The sequence below is a fragment of the Humulus lupulus genome, chromosome 1 (assembly GCF_963169125.1).
Source record: "Humulus lupulus chromosome 1, drHumLupu1.1, whole genome shotgun sequence".
NCBI classification, from domain to species: domain Eukaryota; kingdom Viridiplantae; phylum Streptophyta; class Magnoliopsida; order Rosales; family Cannabaceae; genus Humulus; species Humulus lupulus.
The window spans coordinates 182,681,095-182,696,813 of NC_084793.1; the positions used below are offsets into that span (position 1 = coordinate 182,681,095).

General features: G+C 34.9%; 1 long non-coding RNA gene across 3 annotated transcripts; it reads left to right on the forward strand.

The window, feature by feature from the left end:
- The first annotated feature begins 3,797 nt into the window (after window positions 1-3,797).
- On the forward strand, window positions 3,798-15,498 carry LOC133801164 (uncharacterized). Of its 3 annotated transcripts, XR_009876763.1 has the most exons (13): window positions 3,798-3,864; window positions 4,242-4,389; window positions 4,542-4,607; window positions 5,765-5,831; window positions 6,078-6,252; window positions 7,074-7,265; window positions 7,674-7,771; window positions 7,942-8,204; window positions 9,281-9,397; window positions 9,913-9,960; window positions 14,822-14,916; window positions 15,002-15,268; window positions 15,464-15,498. It is a non-coding gene; the product is annotated as an uncharacterized LOC133801164 (long non-coding RNA). The 3 variants fall into 3 exon arrangements; XR_009876764.1 differs by lacking the exons at window positions 5,765-5,831; window positions 6,078-6,252; XR_009876761.1 differs by lacking the exons at window positions 3,798-3,864; window positions 4,242-4,389; window positions 4,542-4,607; ... (2 more) ...; window positions 7,074-7,265; window positions 7,674-7,771 and having other exon boundaries at window positions 7,798-8,204.
- The last annotated feature ends 221 nt before the right edge of the window (window positions 15,499-15,719 follow it).

The following is a 15,719-nucleotide window of genomic DNA, read 5'->3' on the forward strand; positions in this document are numbered from 1 at the left end:
GAAAGATTCGTGACGCTTGGAGAATGTGTATCGATGATGAATGGAGTCAAGGGGCCGAGCGTTATTCGATTCGAGGATATAGTCTCCTTTTATGTTTTTTATGGTTTTTATGTGTATTTTCCGCATTATTATGTAATGTCTTTTATTTTAAATCTTGTTTTGTTTTAAAGACAATGGGATCCCAAAATCCTTCTTAGTATTCTGTTTATTTGTAAATAACTCTTATTTTCAAGTTACTCAATAAATTATGGTATTTTCGTAAAAATGTAAGTTTTATGTATAGTTTCGATAATGGTCCAATTAGTCTAGAGTAGTGGGTCATTACAGCGGAAGTGTTCACGGACAGAGAGAGGGCCCTCTACGAAGAAAAATTCTTGTTTCCAAGACCCCGTATTGGACACTGAGCCCTCTATCAAGGGGAGCTCGTTATTGGCCTTTTGCAAATAGTAGAAGCCCTTGGACTTGGGAGAGGCCATGAGGTTGTACAGGAAGTGCACCTCCTGCGCCGTAGGAGCACGTTTAGCCAGTTCCTTGAAAACCACAAAAAGGCAGCTCAGGGTCAACCAACTGTTGGGTGACAGCTGAAGGGGGGCCAGGTCAAAATAGTTAAGGACCGCTACGAAAAACGAGTGCAAGGGGATGGTGCCACCCACCTTCAAAATGTGCTCACTCAAAGCCACAAGGCCGGCCCTAGGGCGGTCGGCCCGACAGATCTCCAGAGGAGCGTATAAGGCATATTCTGGGGGAACACGGTAGTGCTTCACAATTTCTTTCAATTTATTCTCGGACACATGCAACACCAGCTCGGACGCCAATAAAGGAACGTCGTCCTGCTCCTGGATAGATACCTGTCGACGTGCCCTCGGCATATCTGCAAAATCAAAAGAAAAATGTGAGGAAGAGACAAAACACTTGACCCTCCATTTTTTCTTCCTAGCAAGAGTCTTCCATCGAGGGAGCGATTGCAGAAGCGGAGGCAGCCCCATGACAGTCATCAGGCGAGGATCGGCTGGAAGGCTCGGGCAGAAGGTGTCCCTCCATAAACTCAAACTCCCTCTACAATTCTAAAAGGGTCATCCTAAGGCTCGCTTCATGGTCACTAAGGTCTGGGGGGAAAGGTGCTCCGTCTCCTCTTGACACCGAGTCAATTTCGCTCTCCACCACCCAAATTTTACGCCTAAGTCCAGCCATGTACTCGACGTGACGGATACGGGCCTGCCTTAAGGAGTCATAGTCCTGGCAGGGCTTTTCCTCAGGGGACTCTGAGTCTGAGGACAGGTCAATAAATTCAACCCCCGGAGGTATGTCGGACGGGCCGTCACTGGCCATGAGACCTGGTCTCGAAAGCAAAAAAGGGTTCACGTATAAATGAGGGGATGGATACAAAACAAAAAGGAATAGGCTTAATATCTCTAGATGCAAACATCCTAAATGGCCCACTACAGGGTATAAAAAAGAGGGGCATGCATATGGTCAAACTCACTTCAAGCTCAGGCCAAGGTACCCTATCCCGGGTAATGCTAATTTGGACCCAATGAACGTGAGGGAAAAAGAAAATATACCTCAAGCAGATAAGATGGAGCGTTGTCAAGGTCGAAAGGAGGTCGAGGGCCAAAAGCACCAAAAGGTCGAATTTACGCGTCTGCAAAAATAGACCAAAAGGATGTGTTAGCCTTCAAATAGATACCTCAAGAAATTAGCTCATATGTAAAAAAAAAATTAAAAAAAATGAAATGAAAAAATAAAATAAAGAAAACTATGGCAAAAGTGGAGTTGTGAGGGATTGAACCCCTTACCTCTTGAAAGGAGTAAGGATCTAGATACCACTAAGCTAATGAAGTAAGGTGTAAATAATAGGCCTTGCATGAAGGCCTATTTATAAGAGTAAAGGAGAATAGTCTACAAGAGCACCTAAAGGTCCTTTCCTAGACTAGGGGGCAAGTGTAGATGCTCAATATTCCGCGCCCACAAAAGATCCAAGACGCGCCTAGGCGTGAGGCCCTGCCTCGCTCGGCCATGTCCAGGCGTGAGGCCCCGCTTCACTCTCAGCATGCTCATGCGAGGCCACCCTCGGCCACGCGAGGCCCGTCTCAGCATCACGCCTTGGCCACGCGAGGCCTTTCTCAGCGTCGCGCCTCGCCCTTGCAAGGCCACCCTTGGCTATGCAAGACCCGTCTCGTGCTCAGCCTCGGCCACGCGAGGCCCATCTCGACGTCGCGCCTCGCCCACGCAAGGCTGCCCTCGGCCATGCAAGACCCGTCTCGGCGTCACGCCTCGCCCATGCGAGGCCACCCTCGGCCACGCGAGGCCCTTCTCGACGTCACACCTCGGCCACGCAAGGCCACCCTCGGCCATGCAAGACCCGTCTCGTGCTCAGCCTCGGCCACGTGAGGCCCAGCGTCCCAGCGCCTCGCAAGCGAGGCCCGTGCCCAAGGGCGGACCCGTCGTCACCCCGCCTTGCACTCAGCCACGACCGCGCGAGGCCCAGCAACCTTTAGATGAAAGGCCACGGATGGATGGTGTCAGGGTTCAAGGTGGCCCACAAGAGACAAAAAGAATATGAACAAGGTACCTCTAAAGGGGTACGTGCACGCCTACAAGGATCATGGGACAGGCCTGACACCTGTACCCGACAAATAGAGGCGGTTGGGAATAGTATGAGGAGTGGCTACACCACCACCATGTCTCTGACACCCGTACAAGACAAGTAGTGGAGTCATGACCGGGTACAAAAGCTGAGGTGCTCCCATGAACTCTGACCATGTACCAGAGCCGACACCACTACCCCTGGAACCACTCTCATGTTAGTGTACTCGTGTACCATCTGGTCCCCTGGACCACCATGTACCTAAGGCCATTAGAGCCTACTATAAAATGAACTCTAACTCCACCTAAAAAGGGGTTGGAAAATTCACTGTAGCAAGAGCACCATATTGAATACAAACAGATTTTACCATTGTTTTTATGCAATTGTTCTTAGAGTTTACACTAAAACTTCTAAGGCTTTACTATTGATAATCTTTATTTTGCAATTCTTTCCAACTTAACTTAGTTGACGAGTTCTCACCGTCAACAAAGTGCTTTTAGTGATTTACTTAATTTCTTTTCAGCCTCTGCTTGAAATTCGTTGAACTTTCTAAAAGTTTCAGATTTTCTTTGCATCAAGTATAGGTAACTATATCTTGAATAATTGTCAATAAAAGTGATGAAATATTCACAACCTCCTCTTGCTTGTACATTAAGTGGACTGCAAACATCCATATGTACTAGTTGAAGTAGTTCTGTGGCTATTGAACCTTCACTACACTAAATACCCATTACCATAACACATCATTATAATACTATTTAAAAAGAGTTATGGTATATTATCAAAATTTCGGCGGCAACTAAAATAAAAAAGCGCCATCTTTCCCGTGTACAGTAACTCCCTTTCCCGTGTACCCATTTTCAATCTCATTTTCTTCGATCTTTCTCCTCCTGCTATACTCTCCCGTGTCTCATTTTTCCTGGTATACCCATTTCCCATTTCCCTTTGACCCATTTCCGGCGATATAGGAGGCACATATCCTCTCTCTCGGATCTCTTTCTCCCACCAAACCTCTCTCCTTCCCTCTTTCTCTCTCACCTGTCTTTATGGAGCCCGACCTTCCCTATCATCAGCAAATGGCGCAAATGACAGGGGCTCGTGGGTCTTGTGAAAACGATGGGCTCAGGGTCGTGGGTGGCTCGGTCTCACGGAGGGGGTGGGTGGCTCGGTCTTGCAGAGGGGTCCGAGGGGGTGGGTGGCTCGGTCTAGCGGAAGGGCTGGGTGGCTCGGTCTTGCAGAGGGGTCCGAGCCCCCTCTTCTTTCTTCTTGAAATTTTGGTAAAATGTGAATCTCTCTAATTAAATTATTTATTTATTATATCTTCTTGAGGTGCAATTCTTCTCCTAACATACATTTCTTGTGTTGGTTGATTCAGACTAGCTTCTATATGAAGCTGTTTAATGTGAGCCTTTTATTTTGTAGTGTCATGGGATACACTTTACCATATATTTCACAATCCAACATGTGAAGGAAGCTAAAATAAACTTTATCATCTGATGTGTTATCATGTTGAAACTGAATGCTGATTATATCTCTCTTTCTTTTGTTGATTTTTTTTAATCACTCTTTCTTTAGTTGATTTTTTTTAATCCCTATTTCTTTAGTTGATTTATGACTTCTTAACTGTGCTCTTTTTGTTTCTCTACTTTGGTAGGATTGTATTTGGATACGATGAGGGAGCCATCATGGTTAAAATTGGTCGAGAAGAACCAGTTGCCAGCATGGACAATGGGGGGAAAATAATTTGGGCGAAGTATAATGAAGTTCAAATTGTGAATATCAAAAGTGTTGGGAATACAGAGGTTTGATCATCCTACTTGCTCAAAATTCTATCTGAAACTGAGCCTAGTCTCATGTTCTTTGTATATTTATTTTGTATGAAAATAATAAATCAACTTTTTGTTTGATTTGACTTAGCATTTTTTAGAACTAATTCTTGTATTCCACTACTCAGGTCGCAGATGGAGAACGATTGCCTTTGGTCGTCAAGGAATTGGGAACATGTGATCTTTATCCTCAAGTAAGTTAAAATATTTAATGCAGCCTATGTAGGTAAAAATGATGCTGCTTTGGTTTAGTGCAGTTTATTACCTCTTGTTGTTGGCTCTATGTGCTTACATTATACATAGTTTAGACTAGTGGAAGGTATACAATTCATTATCCCCATCAGTAATGGGCAAGCCTTACACATTTTTGTATCATAGATTATTATTTTCATGTTAGAAAGATTACGTACTTCCCTTCAATTTTTAGTGTCTACCCTAAGGTGGTGTTTTGTTTGGATGGAATGGAAAGAAAAAAAAAAGTCCCTTTGTTTGGTTACTTAAATGCATGGGCGCAGCTATTCTATTGTAATGACTATTCCTACAACTAATGGAGGTGTCATTCCTAAATAAAATGGATGGAGTGACCATTTCATTTTTACAGTTTTTTTCCCCAAATTGTTTATATGAAATCAATCTTAACACTACCTATTTGACTTTTTTTCCTCCTCTCTTTTGATTGTTTTTCTTTCCTTTGTTTTTTTCTCCCTGCCTTAAACTAGTTATATTGGCTCAAATATTAATGATTTTTCTTGTCAAATTATTAGAGAAACCATCCCACTATAAAATTAATAGAAAATTCCAACCAAACAATCGAATAAATTCTTACTGCATTCCCTTTCTGCGGAAATATTGATGAATTTAAGATATTAGTTTTGTAATCCTTATTAGTTAATATTCTCCTTATTACAATTATTCAATCCTACATAGGTTTCTATTAAAGTCAACTCAAGAATAAGTGAATAAGAGGGATAGAGTTTGCTCTTTATCCCACTATGTCTTGAGTTTTTACCATCGTTAGTATTGGCCCAGGTGGTTAGTAGGTGTTTGGTTGTTGATGATCAATTATTATAACAATGGATTGACATGATTGTTCATTCATACCAATGTATTTGCTGTCTTAACTACAATACCTCTAGATATTTAGTTATTGGTCTACTACGTCCTAAAGTCTTTGACTGCCTGGTCAACATAAAATGAGATGACTACTTTTATAGCTGTATCTGGTCTGAAAATATTCCAATGGTCTGCAGGATGTAATTGTTTAGCTTGTGACAATGTAAAGTCAGTTTCTAGCTTCACTTATTTTGCATTAAAACCAAATACGAAGGTGTTTTACTTTGTTTTTGTGCAGCTTCCTAGTTTATCCTGAGTTAGAAACTAGAAACTCCATTCAGTTGCCATCTTATTGCCCAATGCAGGTATATATATTCTCCAGCACTAGCTCAACCAGTTAATGTTGCTATGCTGTGACTGTTACTTATAAGATCTTTCTAAGCAAAAAGATGAAAGTATCCTAATATTTTTATTGAACTTCAATTTCAAAGATCATTTGTTTCAGAATTTACATTTTGAAATATAGTATTTTTTGCTTATGTGCTACATGTCTCTTTTGGTACTAGTAGCTTATTTGAGTCTAATTATAGCTCTGGTCCTTTAAACAACAGAGATCGAAATTCTGTGGTGGCACAAAATTCAAATAATTAGAAGGTTCGATAACATGCCATGATTATCAAGAAATCAAAATTCAAGAAAGTACACATGTATTAGGGGTCGGGGCTATTCCTCGTTCAATACTCGTCATTCTAAAAGATGATCTTGTTGATGTTGTTAAAGCAGGAGGTACCACATTCTTGTGATTTTAGATTTTCAGTTTTCTTTAATTTACTTCCTATTATCACTGATTTCTCATGTCCTTTTGGGAAACTTCATCTTAGATTACTTCTATTTTCATTGTTTGAAACATCACTATGAATTATTCGGACACTTTTTCTTGCTTTACAGTTATTTGTTCATACAAATTAAAGTATAACTTATTCAGCAGATATCGTAGAACCTTCTTAGCTCTCTTAATATCTTCCTGAACTTTAATTCATATCATAAATGATCTTTCAACTTTCTTTTACTATGTTTGATCCAGATTTTAGAAAATGACAATAATGTGGATGGAAAGCATGCCACCTTTCCTTCCCAAATATTGGAAGATTTCTAACTGCTAGACCAAGAACAGTATAATAGTTGATTAATGAGTTTAGGGACTTGTGATAATACAATTTAAACTTCAAGTAAAATTTAATTTTAGAAGTAATTTGTGTCTACCAGTTTGATATATAAGAGTATGAAATTCTGTTTATTCAAATCCAAGGTAGAACTTTTTATTAGCTGGATAAAGAGCAGTCCAAATTTATAGTACCAGCTTCTACAATAAATCAATAAAAATTTATTAGACATGCTGTATAATTTGATGTTCTCAAAAGTATGTTTGGCATTGTAAGTGTTTCCCTATATTGAATCTATCAACTAATTATATTTATATTGTAGGTGAAGTTTCTCAAATATGCTTGATATTTTCCTATTTAATTCTGCATCAGATTTTTCTTTATTATTTATCCTTTTTAATTCTATTGTGTTCATAATGGTGGTAATGATATGTTGCTTTACAGATGACGTTATAGTCACTGGGGTCTTAACTGCAAGGTTGTCGCCTAACTTAAAAGATGTTTGCTGCGACCTTGATCCTGTGTTGATTGCTAATCATGTGAAGTAAATGTAACAGCTCTGTTTGAAAGAAGAAACATTTTTCATTGTTGAGATGGTTGTTGTTCCATTGGAGTCATACATGGTACTAAAGAGAGGTAGTTCTTTTAATTTCATAAACTCTGCTTAGCCTTGGTGAACCTTGATCCCATCTTTCTTATGATGCATGGGATTTCACTTATGCAGCTAGTTGATGTTTCGAAGGGATAGAAAATGATTTGGTGGTAACTCTTTTAAGGGATGCTAAAGTAGTATCAGATAGATTGAAATAACTACCGATACTGAAAAGAGGCTCAAAACTTGTTACAAACTTACAAATATATTTCTATATTAAAATAATGCGAATAGGTTTTTGGAAAAAACCATAAAGTAGAAAACAATTTTGTATTTCAACTTATCTAAGTATCAAAATTGGTTAGAAATTTTTCTCTTTCTTTCTTTCTTTTTTTTGGAGTGAAGCTTTGGTTACTATATGCACTTGACATACTTTTTATACACATATTTAGGAGAACAAATGAGCTGAAATCAGATATTACTATTCCTCATGATGCCATTATGAAATTCAATCAATTTTGGAACGAGTTTAAGGATACCCCTTTGAAAGGTAAGGCATCGTTGATTAATATATATCATTTTATAAATGAGTGTTCTTCTATCAATTCTTCAGCATCAATCAATTAGAGATCTTCATTCAAAAAGAAAATATTGGAAACTAGGCCCCCTTATATGTAAGACTGTTATGACTTCAATTTTTTTTAATGAAAATTATTCAAGGAGAAATGCAATATTACAAGGTGTTTGTCCACAAATTTTTGGACTCTTCACTGTAAAGCTTGCAGGTACATAGCTTTCTCATATAAATTCATGATTTGTTTATCTTAAGTTAAAGATTTTGAATGACTGTTAAACATTCACTACCAGCACCTTCTCTTTTTTCAACTTAGTTGCATTAACACTTATTGGAGGTGTGCAACATGTTGATGCTTCTGGAACCAAGGTACGAGGAGAGTCTCATTTACTTTTGGTTGGAGACCCAGGTACCTTTTCGATTTTCATTACTTCAATAAAATTCTATCAATTCAAGACTACTGCATTTATGCTATGCTTCAGTTGAAGAAGCTTTCTTTTCTTCAAAATTCTGATAGGAAATTAACAATCACTTAAATCTAGAAAAATAAGAACACCATTGTATTTTGTTTAACTGATTCATGATATTTTATGAGTGTCTAAAGCCTGTAACCTATATGAATTTTCCTGTACAATACAATTAGGGTTATTACAAACAAGTTATCCATAGTATTGTATTGAGTGGTCCTTTAATGCAAATAATAGGTAGGGTAACTAATGTAAATAGTCTAAGGGTGGGAAAATATAAATTTTAGAGAGAAATTTTGAGAGCAAGAAAGTATAGAAGAAAGCTCCAGGATTGGACTTAAATAGTTCAAAACTTCAGGGTTTTATTTTCTCAATAGAAGACATTTCTTTGCTGGTTGGATCCATGGAAAAATGCAATATTTGCCAAACCATGTTAAATATTGGTATTGATGCTTTTGATATGTTCTTGTGCTCTTGATGTGTTTTTTGGATGTTATTCTAAAGGTTATTAGTATAAGAGGTATTTTCTCCCTTATAACAATTGAGATATGGATTGCACGCCATTTTATAACTTGTCTTTTCAGGTAACACATGCATTAGCTACATTAATTATAACTACAGAAAATTAGAATTACTGAAATTTTCCTTGAAAAATAGAAAACTGCCCAACCATTATTAATTTTTCCAATAAAAATAGTTTTTCAAAGCTGAAAATTCTTCTCTAGTCCTTGTTAATTTATTCTTGTTTGGCTTGAGTAATGCAGCTCAGCTTAATTGTTTGTTGCTTTATCCTTCCCTTGGGGTTTCTGGTCCTTTTATTTTGCTCATTATATAGGTGGGAGTTATCTTATTATTTCAATATACCCAAATATATATATATATATTACTATCATTGGTGAACAACTGCTAATGAGTTCAGATTCTTTTTTTGAATCTGTATGTAATCATTAAAGCATTATACGGAAAAAGTTACATGTATATGTATATATGTAGTAATTTTTTTTAAGGCTTTTCTCAGGTACCGGGAAATCTCAGTTCTTGAAATTTGCTGCAAAGTTAAGTAACAGATCTGTTGTCACTACTGGCTTAGGAAGCACTAGTGCTGGACTCACTGTCACTGCAGTCAAGGATGGAGGTATGTTTCTCATTTCTCCATCCTAAACCTGTATCCATGGAGTAAGGAATCTGACAGAAGTTGTGATTAGTTTGCGTTAACTTTTTGCATGGTTTGCCACCACCTTGCACATCCTAGTCCTGTTCCCCATCTCATTGTCTCTGCTCTTACTTTTCTCTCTGTATCTCCCTTTTTGCTCACACTTCAAGTCAGTAACTCTCTCAATGACTGAGAACATCTTTGTTATGATAACCAAATATTTCATCATAAAACTCCAATTCTTGCTTCCATGGGGCTAAATAATCTCATCAGATGGTTGTGATATGAAAGTAGTGATTTTCTGTCTTCATCTTTAAACCCATCCACTGAACAGTTAAGCCTTATTCTGATTGGTCATATTCCAACTTTTATTTTTGGTTGTTTGAGCTTGCTTGCCATGTTGTTTAGTTTGTTAGTTTATCATACATGCTTGTTTAATATCTATTGACAAATTTTAATTTTGTATTAATCTTTTAAGTATTGGTTATATTCTTTAGGTTGGGGATCGAATTAGCAAGGAGCATTGCAAAGGTAATTTGCAAGAGGTACGGAATTTGTTCTTTTAACTCTTATTATTAATATTTTTAAAATGTTAGAGGAGTTTGAATATCTTAAATATTCATCCATAGAGAAGTAGGTTCTGAGATTAAAATTGTGTGTTGCAGTGATAACGGAAGGTTGAAAACTTGTGTGTATTAGAGAAGTAGGTTCTGGAAAATTTGTTTGTGTGCTGCGGTGATATAAGGAAGAAAACTTATTGTGTGTTGTTTGAATTTTTTGACTTGGTATTGATAGATGGTTAGGTAAGCTTTTATATATATAGATTAGATTTTTCATTATATGTATAGATTAAAATTTTCATTTAGTCATATTATTTTCATTATTTCCATATGTATAGATTAGATTTAATTGCCACAACCCAAGCTAAAATCTTGTCTTTGATCCAAACCCAATTAGTTAGTGGCTACCATTTTAGAATCTGATTTTTAAATTAAAAACAACACTAGAATCTCTTGAACTAGCCTTTTATGCACACTTAACAAAAGTAAGTTAAGAAAACAGAAGTAACAAGACCTTTTATTTAGTAACTGATTTCAACAAGCTTCCTTCAAAGTGTTCAATTCTAATGATCTTGCACAAATAGTTCCACTCTCAGAGTCTCAGTATACATAAAGCCTGTCAAAACAAAGTGAGCCATATTAACCATAATAAACCATACACATTAACACCATTTTGCAAAAGAAAAAATTGGGCTGAGTTCAATTTATAATTTATCATGTGTAATTATTTTAAGAATTCTGTTACTCCTTCTACAACTAATACATCAATGACTCATAGCTGGTAAATTATCTCTATTAATTTTTTAAAGCTTAACACTAAATCCATTAAACCAGATTACTTATTTAAGTTATTTTAGGTTAATTTATAAAGTACAAACTCTTACATTATAGAATGCTTAAAATCACTTCTTTCATGTTGTGGAAATTATGTGTGTAAATACATAAGAATTTACAAAAAATACTCTCATTGATACAAATAATGTAGGCTTATAATTTCGCAAACATACTTAGATATACATAATACAGTCTGTCAAAACAAAGTGAGCAATAAATAAGAATATCAACCATAACAAACCATAGACAGTAAAAAAACATTATAATTCTATTAAGAGGTGATAATTATCTGATTGAGATAATATTGCTCAAATTAAAAGACAAACTATACATATACCAAAACCCTTTTCCTTAAAAAAGTAAAATGTCTACATGTGCTGAAGCTTTAATGAAAAAATCACACCTACTTTTGAAAATATAGGCACTCTAAAAGTTAGGGTATTGGACCTTTTTTAAATTTTCTCTTAAATAAAACAGTGAGTTACTAAAATATTACCCCTTTAATATCTAATTAATCTTAATAATCATTTGGTGTGCTAAAGTAAATTTTACCATTACTAATATAAATTTGTAACTTTCTTAGTTAAATACTTAGAAAAGTCCTCATATGTTTCTCTAAGTATAAACTTTATAAGTTCTAAGTTATAAGTGGATTAGTTTGAAAATTATAATTGGAAAACTACATCTCCAAAAATTCTCAAACTTCACAGAATTAACCTTGGCTATATCAAGAAGTTTCTTGTAAAATTTTACACAAAAATAATTATTTTTACTTAGTGACATTTATTTTAAAAAATCTTACTTTAAGGCTGTCTAGGAATAGGTCAATCTTTTTAACAAATTTTGAGACTTTATGAAATCTATTTGGTTTATTAATTTGGTCCAAAAATTTTTAGGACCATAATAGGCTGTGTAAAAAACACTCACACCAAAAATAAAACCATTTTAGGCATTTTTACTTGGTAAAACAGATACTCAAAGTTGGCTATCCAGAAACTATGGTAAATTCTCATTAATTTTTTTTCAAATTTTGAAAATTCATAACTCACAGCTCTTTTAAAATTCTCCTTTGAAATTTGGCCATTTTATTATTAAATATTAAAATAATGTATTCTCCAAAAATCAGCCAAAAATGCAATGATTTTTCCACCGAAATAATTGTCCAAAATCAGCCATTTACCTCATTTTTTAAATGCTTATCCCAGACTACACACAAATTTTGCAAAGGCTATCGCTTGGTCAATTCAAAACCTTCTTGCATGTTTTTACACATTATGGACATCTATACATCCTAAAATGCAAGATAAAATACAAGAAAATTCATAATTAGTTTGACCCATAACTCGTTTAACCCACTAGAAGTCAGCTCCTAACCATTTTCTTACAAAATCAAGATTTTTACATATGGAATGTTGGATTCCATTATTAACAATCATGTAAATTCTTATGCATGTACAATCAGCCATTAATTTAACATCAACACAGTTTCAATGATCAATTAAAGCACAACTAATAATCAAAACATGGCAGCTTGAACAAGAATGCAATTAGCATATTAAGCTTCAATCTTGCTATTGAAGAGTTATCCCTTCCAATTTGGGTGGCTAGACGTTGAACTTATGATCCTATGACCATTAAAATCCAAGAATTTTATAAAAATAAAAATTTGATCATTCTGTTTTACAGCTCAGTAAGTCAGAATATTCTCAGAAACAGACTTAATGAATCAATAAACAGAACAAACTAAGAGCACCATAAGGCATTTAAACGAGCTCAAAAGATGGTAAACTTGCTTAAAATTTCTTAGGGGTAATCAGGGAATCCGCATCTTAATAACTTCAGTATATTTTCGCTTCTTATATATATTTCCTTTTATTCTAGGTTGTATTTATCAAGAGAGGCTGCCTTATCAATAATCAAAACATAGCAAATGTAACTCTCTTATTTGGACAGGTTTCAAAGTTAGACTGAAACCAAATAATTTTAGGATGTTTATAACTAAGTTAGAGTTAACAAATAAAACCACTAACTAGATGAATCAATAGCACTAAGAAGAAACAGAAGAAAGGTTAGTCATAATATACCACAGATAGTACCTAGTCTCAATAGCACCATAAACTAGCAACCTGTCTTTCCAGACTTGTACAAGAATCCCAAAGCACAACACTCAGCACAAACACTCAACATTTTACTACTTTTCCCAGGTCCCCATCCAAAGAACTAATAAAATAGAGAGGATAACTCCAAAAAAATTATAATTTTAATCTCATATAATGGCATGGAAGCCAGCTACTAATATATTCAAGAAAAATTATTTATTTTTAGGCTTTAAATGATCTTCCTATATATATTGACAATAATAAATAAATGAGGAGCACTTGTTAATTTAAAACTCATTATAGCAACAGTGTATTCCATCTAGTATTACAATTTATTACTGACAAGTCTAAAAAGAGAACTGTTTCAATTTTTTCTATCACTACTAATATAGTAAAAACTAAAAATTTGTTGGAGTACGAAAAAATAAAATGAAAGTTTAGTAATGTTAAACTATTTCAAAATTTTCATTTATCGAAACCCAGCCAGATTTCAAAATTCAAATACAATGGCAACTACCATACTTTTGCTTTTCAATTACTTTTTACAACTAAGTATATGGTACAATAGTAACATTACCACCTTTCATATGCTGCACAAACTAACGAGCCAGGCATATATTGGAAAACTATCCATGAACTTAATTGTTGTCTTCTAGAAAGCATGATCTGATTAATGTTTAAGCAATATGATCCAAATATTTTAAGCAATTCATTCCTCTCCAGCCTTAGAACGATTCTTCTTCAGTCGCCTCCTCCCCATGTTGCTTGCCCTGATTAACAGCCAAAGTTTTAATGTTTTATGACCCATGAAACAGTACTTATTAATCATGGCAGAAACATATTTCAGTACTCCTAAATACTCGATGAAAAGAAACAATCAGACTAGTACACAATGCTATTTCGAACCAGAAGGTATTTTAAACGATTTGAGTAATGAAACCAGGGATTCAAGTAGTTTTACATTGTGCAAGTATGCAAGAGGGAACATGAGCACTTACCAGTACTGGTTGTGGAATATCACATCATCAGTTGGTACTTTTTTCCCATCATTATTTCGGTTCCAGTGATAGAATGTGTGGGTTCTGTTTTTATAATTGCTAGTTTAGTTTATTTTCCTATCTATAAATAGGCCAACAGTGCTTTTGACTAGGGGGAGCAAGGCCCCACTTAAATTTTTTATTAATAATTTACAAGTAAACTTTAGTTAAAAAATATGTTTTGTCCCCATAAAAATTTAATTTTTTCAACAATATTTTATAATTATTTTTATTCTGCCTATTATAATTTATATTTCCTAGTTTACCCCTACTACAAAGAGGAATTTGCTCTGCCACTGTTTTTGACACTAGTAAGAAATGAATGAATTGCTGAATTCTTCCTCTCTTGATTCTCTTTAAATGTTCACCTTCTCTGTTATTATTCTATTTCTCTCTAAAGTTCTATTTTATTTTCTGTCTTAATTCTCTCTCTAAATCTAAAATAACCCTGTTCTTCTAGAAATGTTTACCACTTATTCTGAACACAACTCACCATACACGATTATACAATCAAACTGAGAACTAATAATGATCTATAAACCACAAATATGGAATCAATTATAAATTTATATCCATTAACAATCAGAAAAGGTACAAGACCATAAAGAAATCCCAAACACTCTACAGGGAAATAGAACAAATTTGTAAATTGGAATTAAGTAATTAACTCCAATCTAGAATCTTCAGCAAAAGTGATCATTTAATTCTGAACAAGTAACTCTGCCCCTGAATGAAATTCAATAAAGCTTTAAACTTCAATAACCCAAATATACTGAAATTCAACCAAGGCATGTTTTCTTTTAAAAGCATGCGTGAATGACCTTGTCATGACCCTGATATTACAACCGCAAATAATGTGATTGTCTTGTCTAACAGTTGTTAAACCCAGACAAAAAACAAGATTTTAGTAAGAGAACAACATCAAATACAAATTCATTGGAGATGGATAAAAGTTGGATCCATCTTAACAGGTTAGTAACCAAAATCATATAGTTTATTTTAGATATAAGTTTAAGTGTTAGGGCTTGATTATTGACGTATGCTCTAAAATTGTAGAGTAACGGTGGAATATGAGCAAAAAGCTAGAGAGTTTGCACTTGCTTGACTGGGCAGATGCAATTGTTGCTGAAGGTCATTGGGATTCTAGTGATCCAAATATAACTGTACATGGAAAGCCTCTTGGACCAAACTTTATGCGAGTATGGGTTGATGTTGCTATTGTACCAGAGTCTTACTTATTTCTTCCTAATCATGCGATGCTTACAATACAAGAAGCAGTTGGTTCCACAGTTGCATGGCCTTCTAAAAAAGTTATTCCAAGAGGTACATTTCCATACTCAAAAAATAATTAATGTCTTATAATTTAGTGTTTGGTTTCTTTGTTTGCTTTGGTGTAGTTGTGAATCTATTATTTTGTATGTGGTGTCCTTTCTTGGATATAATTTCCATAGCATTTTTCTAGAAGTAATTTGTGATGCTAGATAATAACAATAAAATATTTCTTTGTTTATTTTGCAGATATGACAAGCAAAGTATAAAAGGATACTTAAGACTCCTTGAAAGTAGTAACTTTGTTTATTTCTTTGTGTTGAAAGTAGTAACTTTTAGACTCCTTGAATACTTAAAGAATATTTTGTTGTTGATGACATTGTTGAATGTTTTAAACTAAATTGTGGATTGTTAATTTAATGTAGAATGTTCTTACTTTTTGTTATTTGAAAATGAAGTTCATTTGATGATGCTAGTATATATTAAAAAGCTAATTTTAATTATA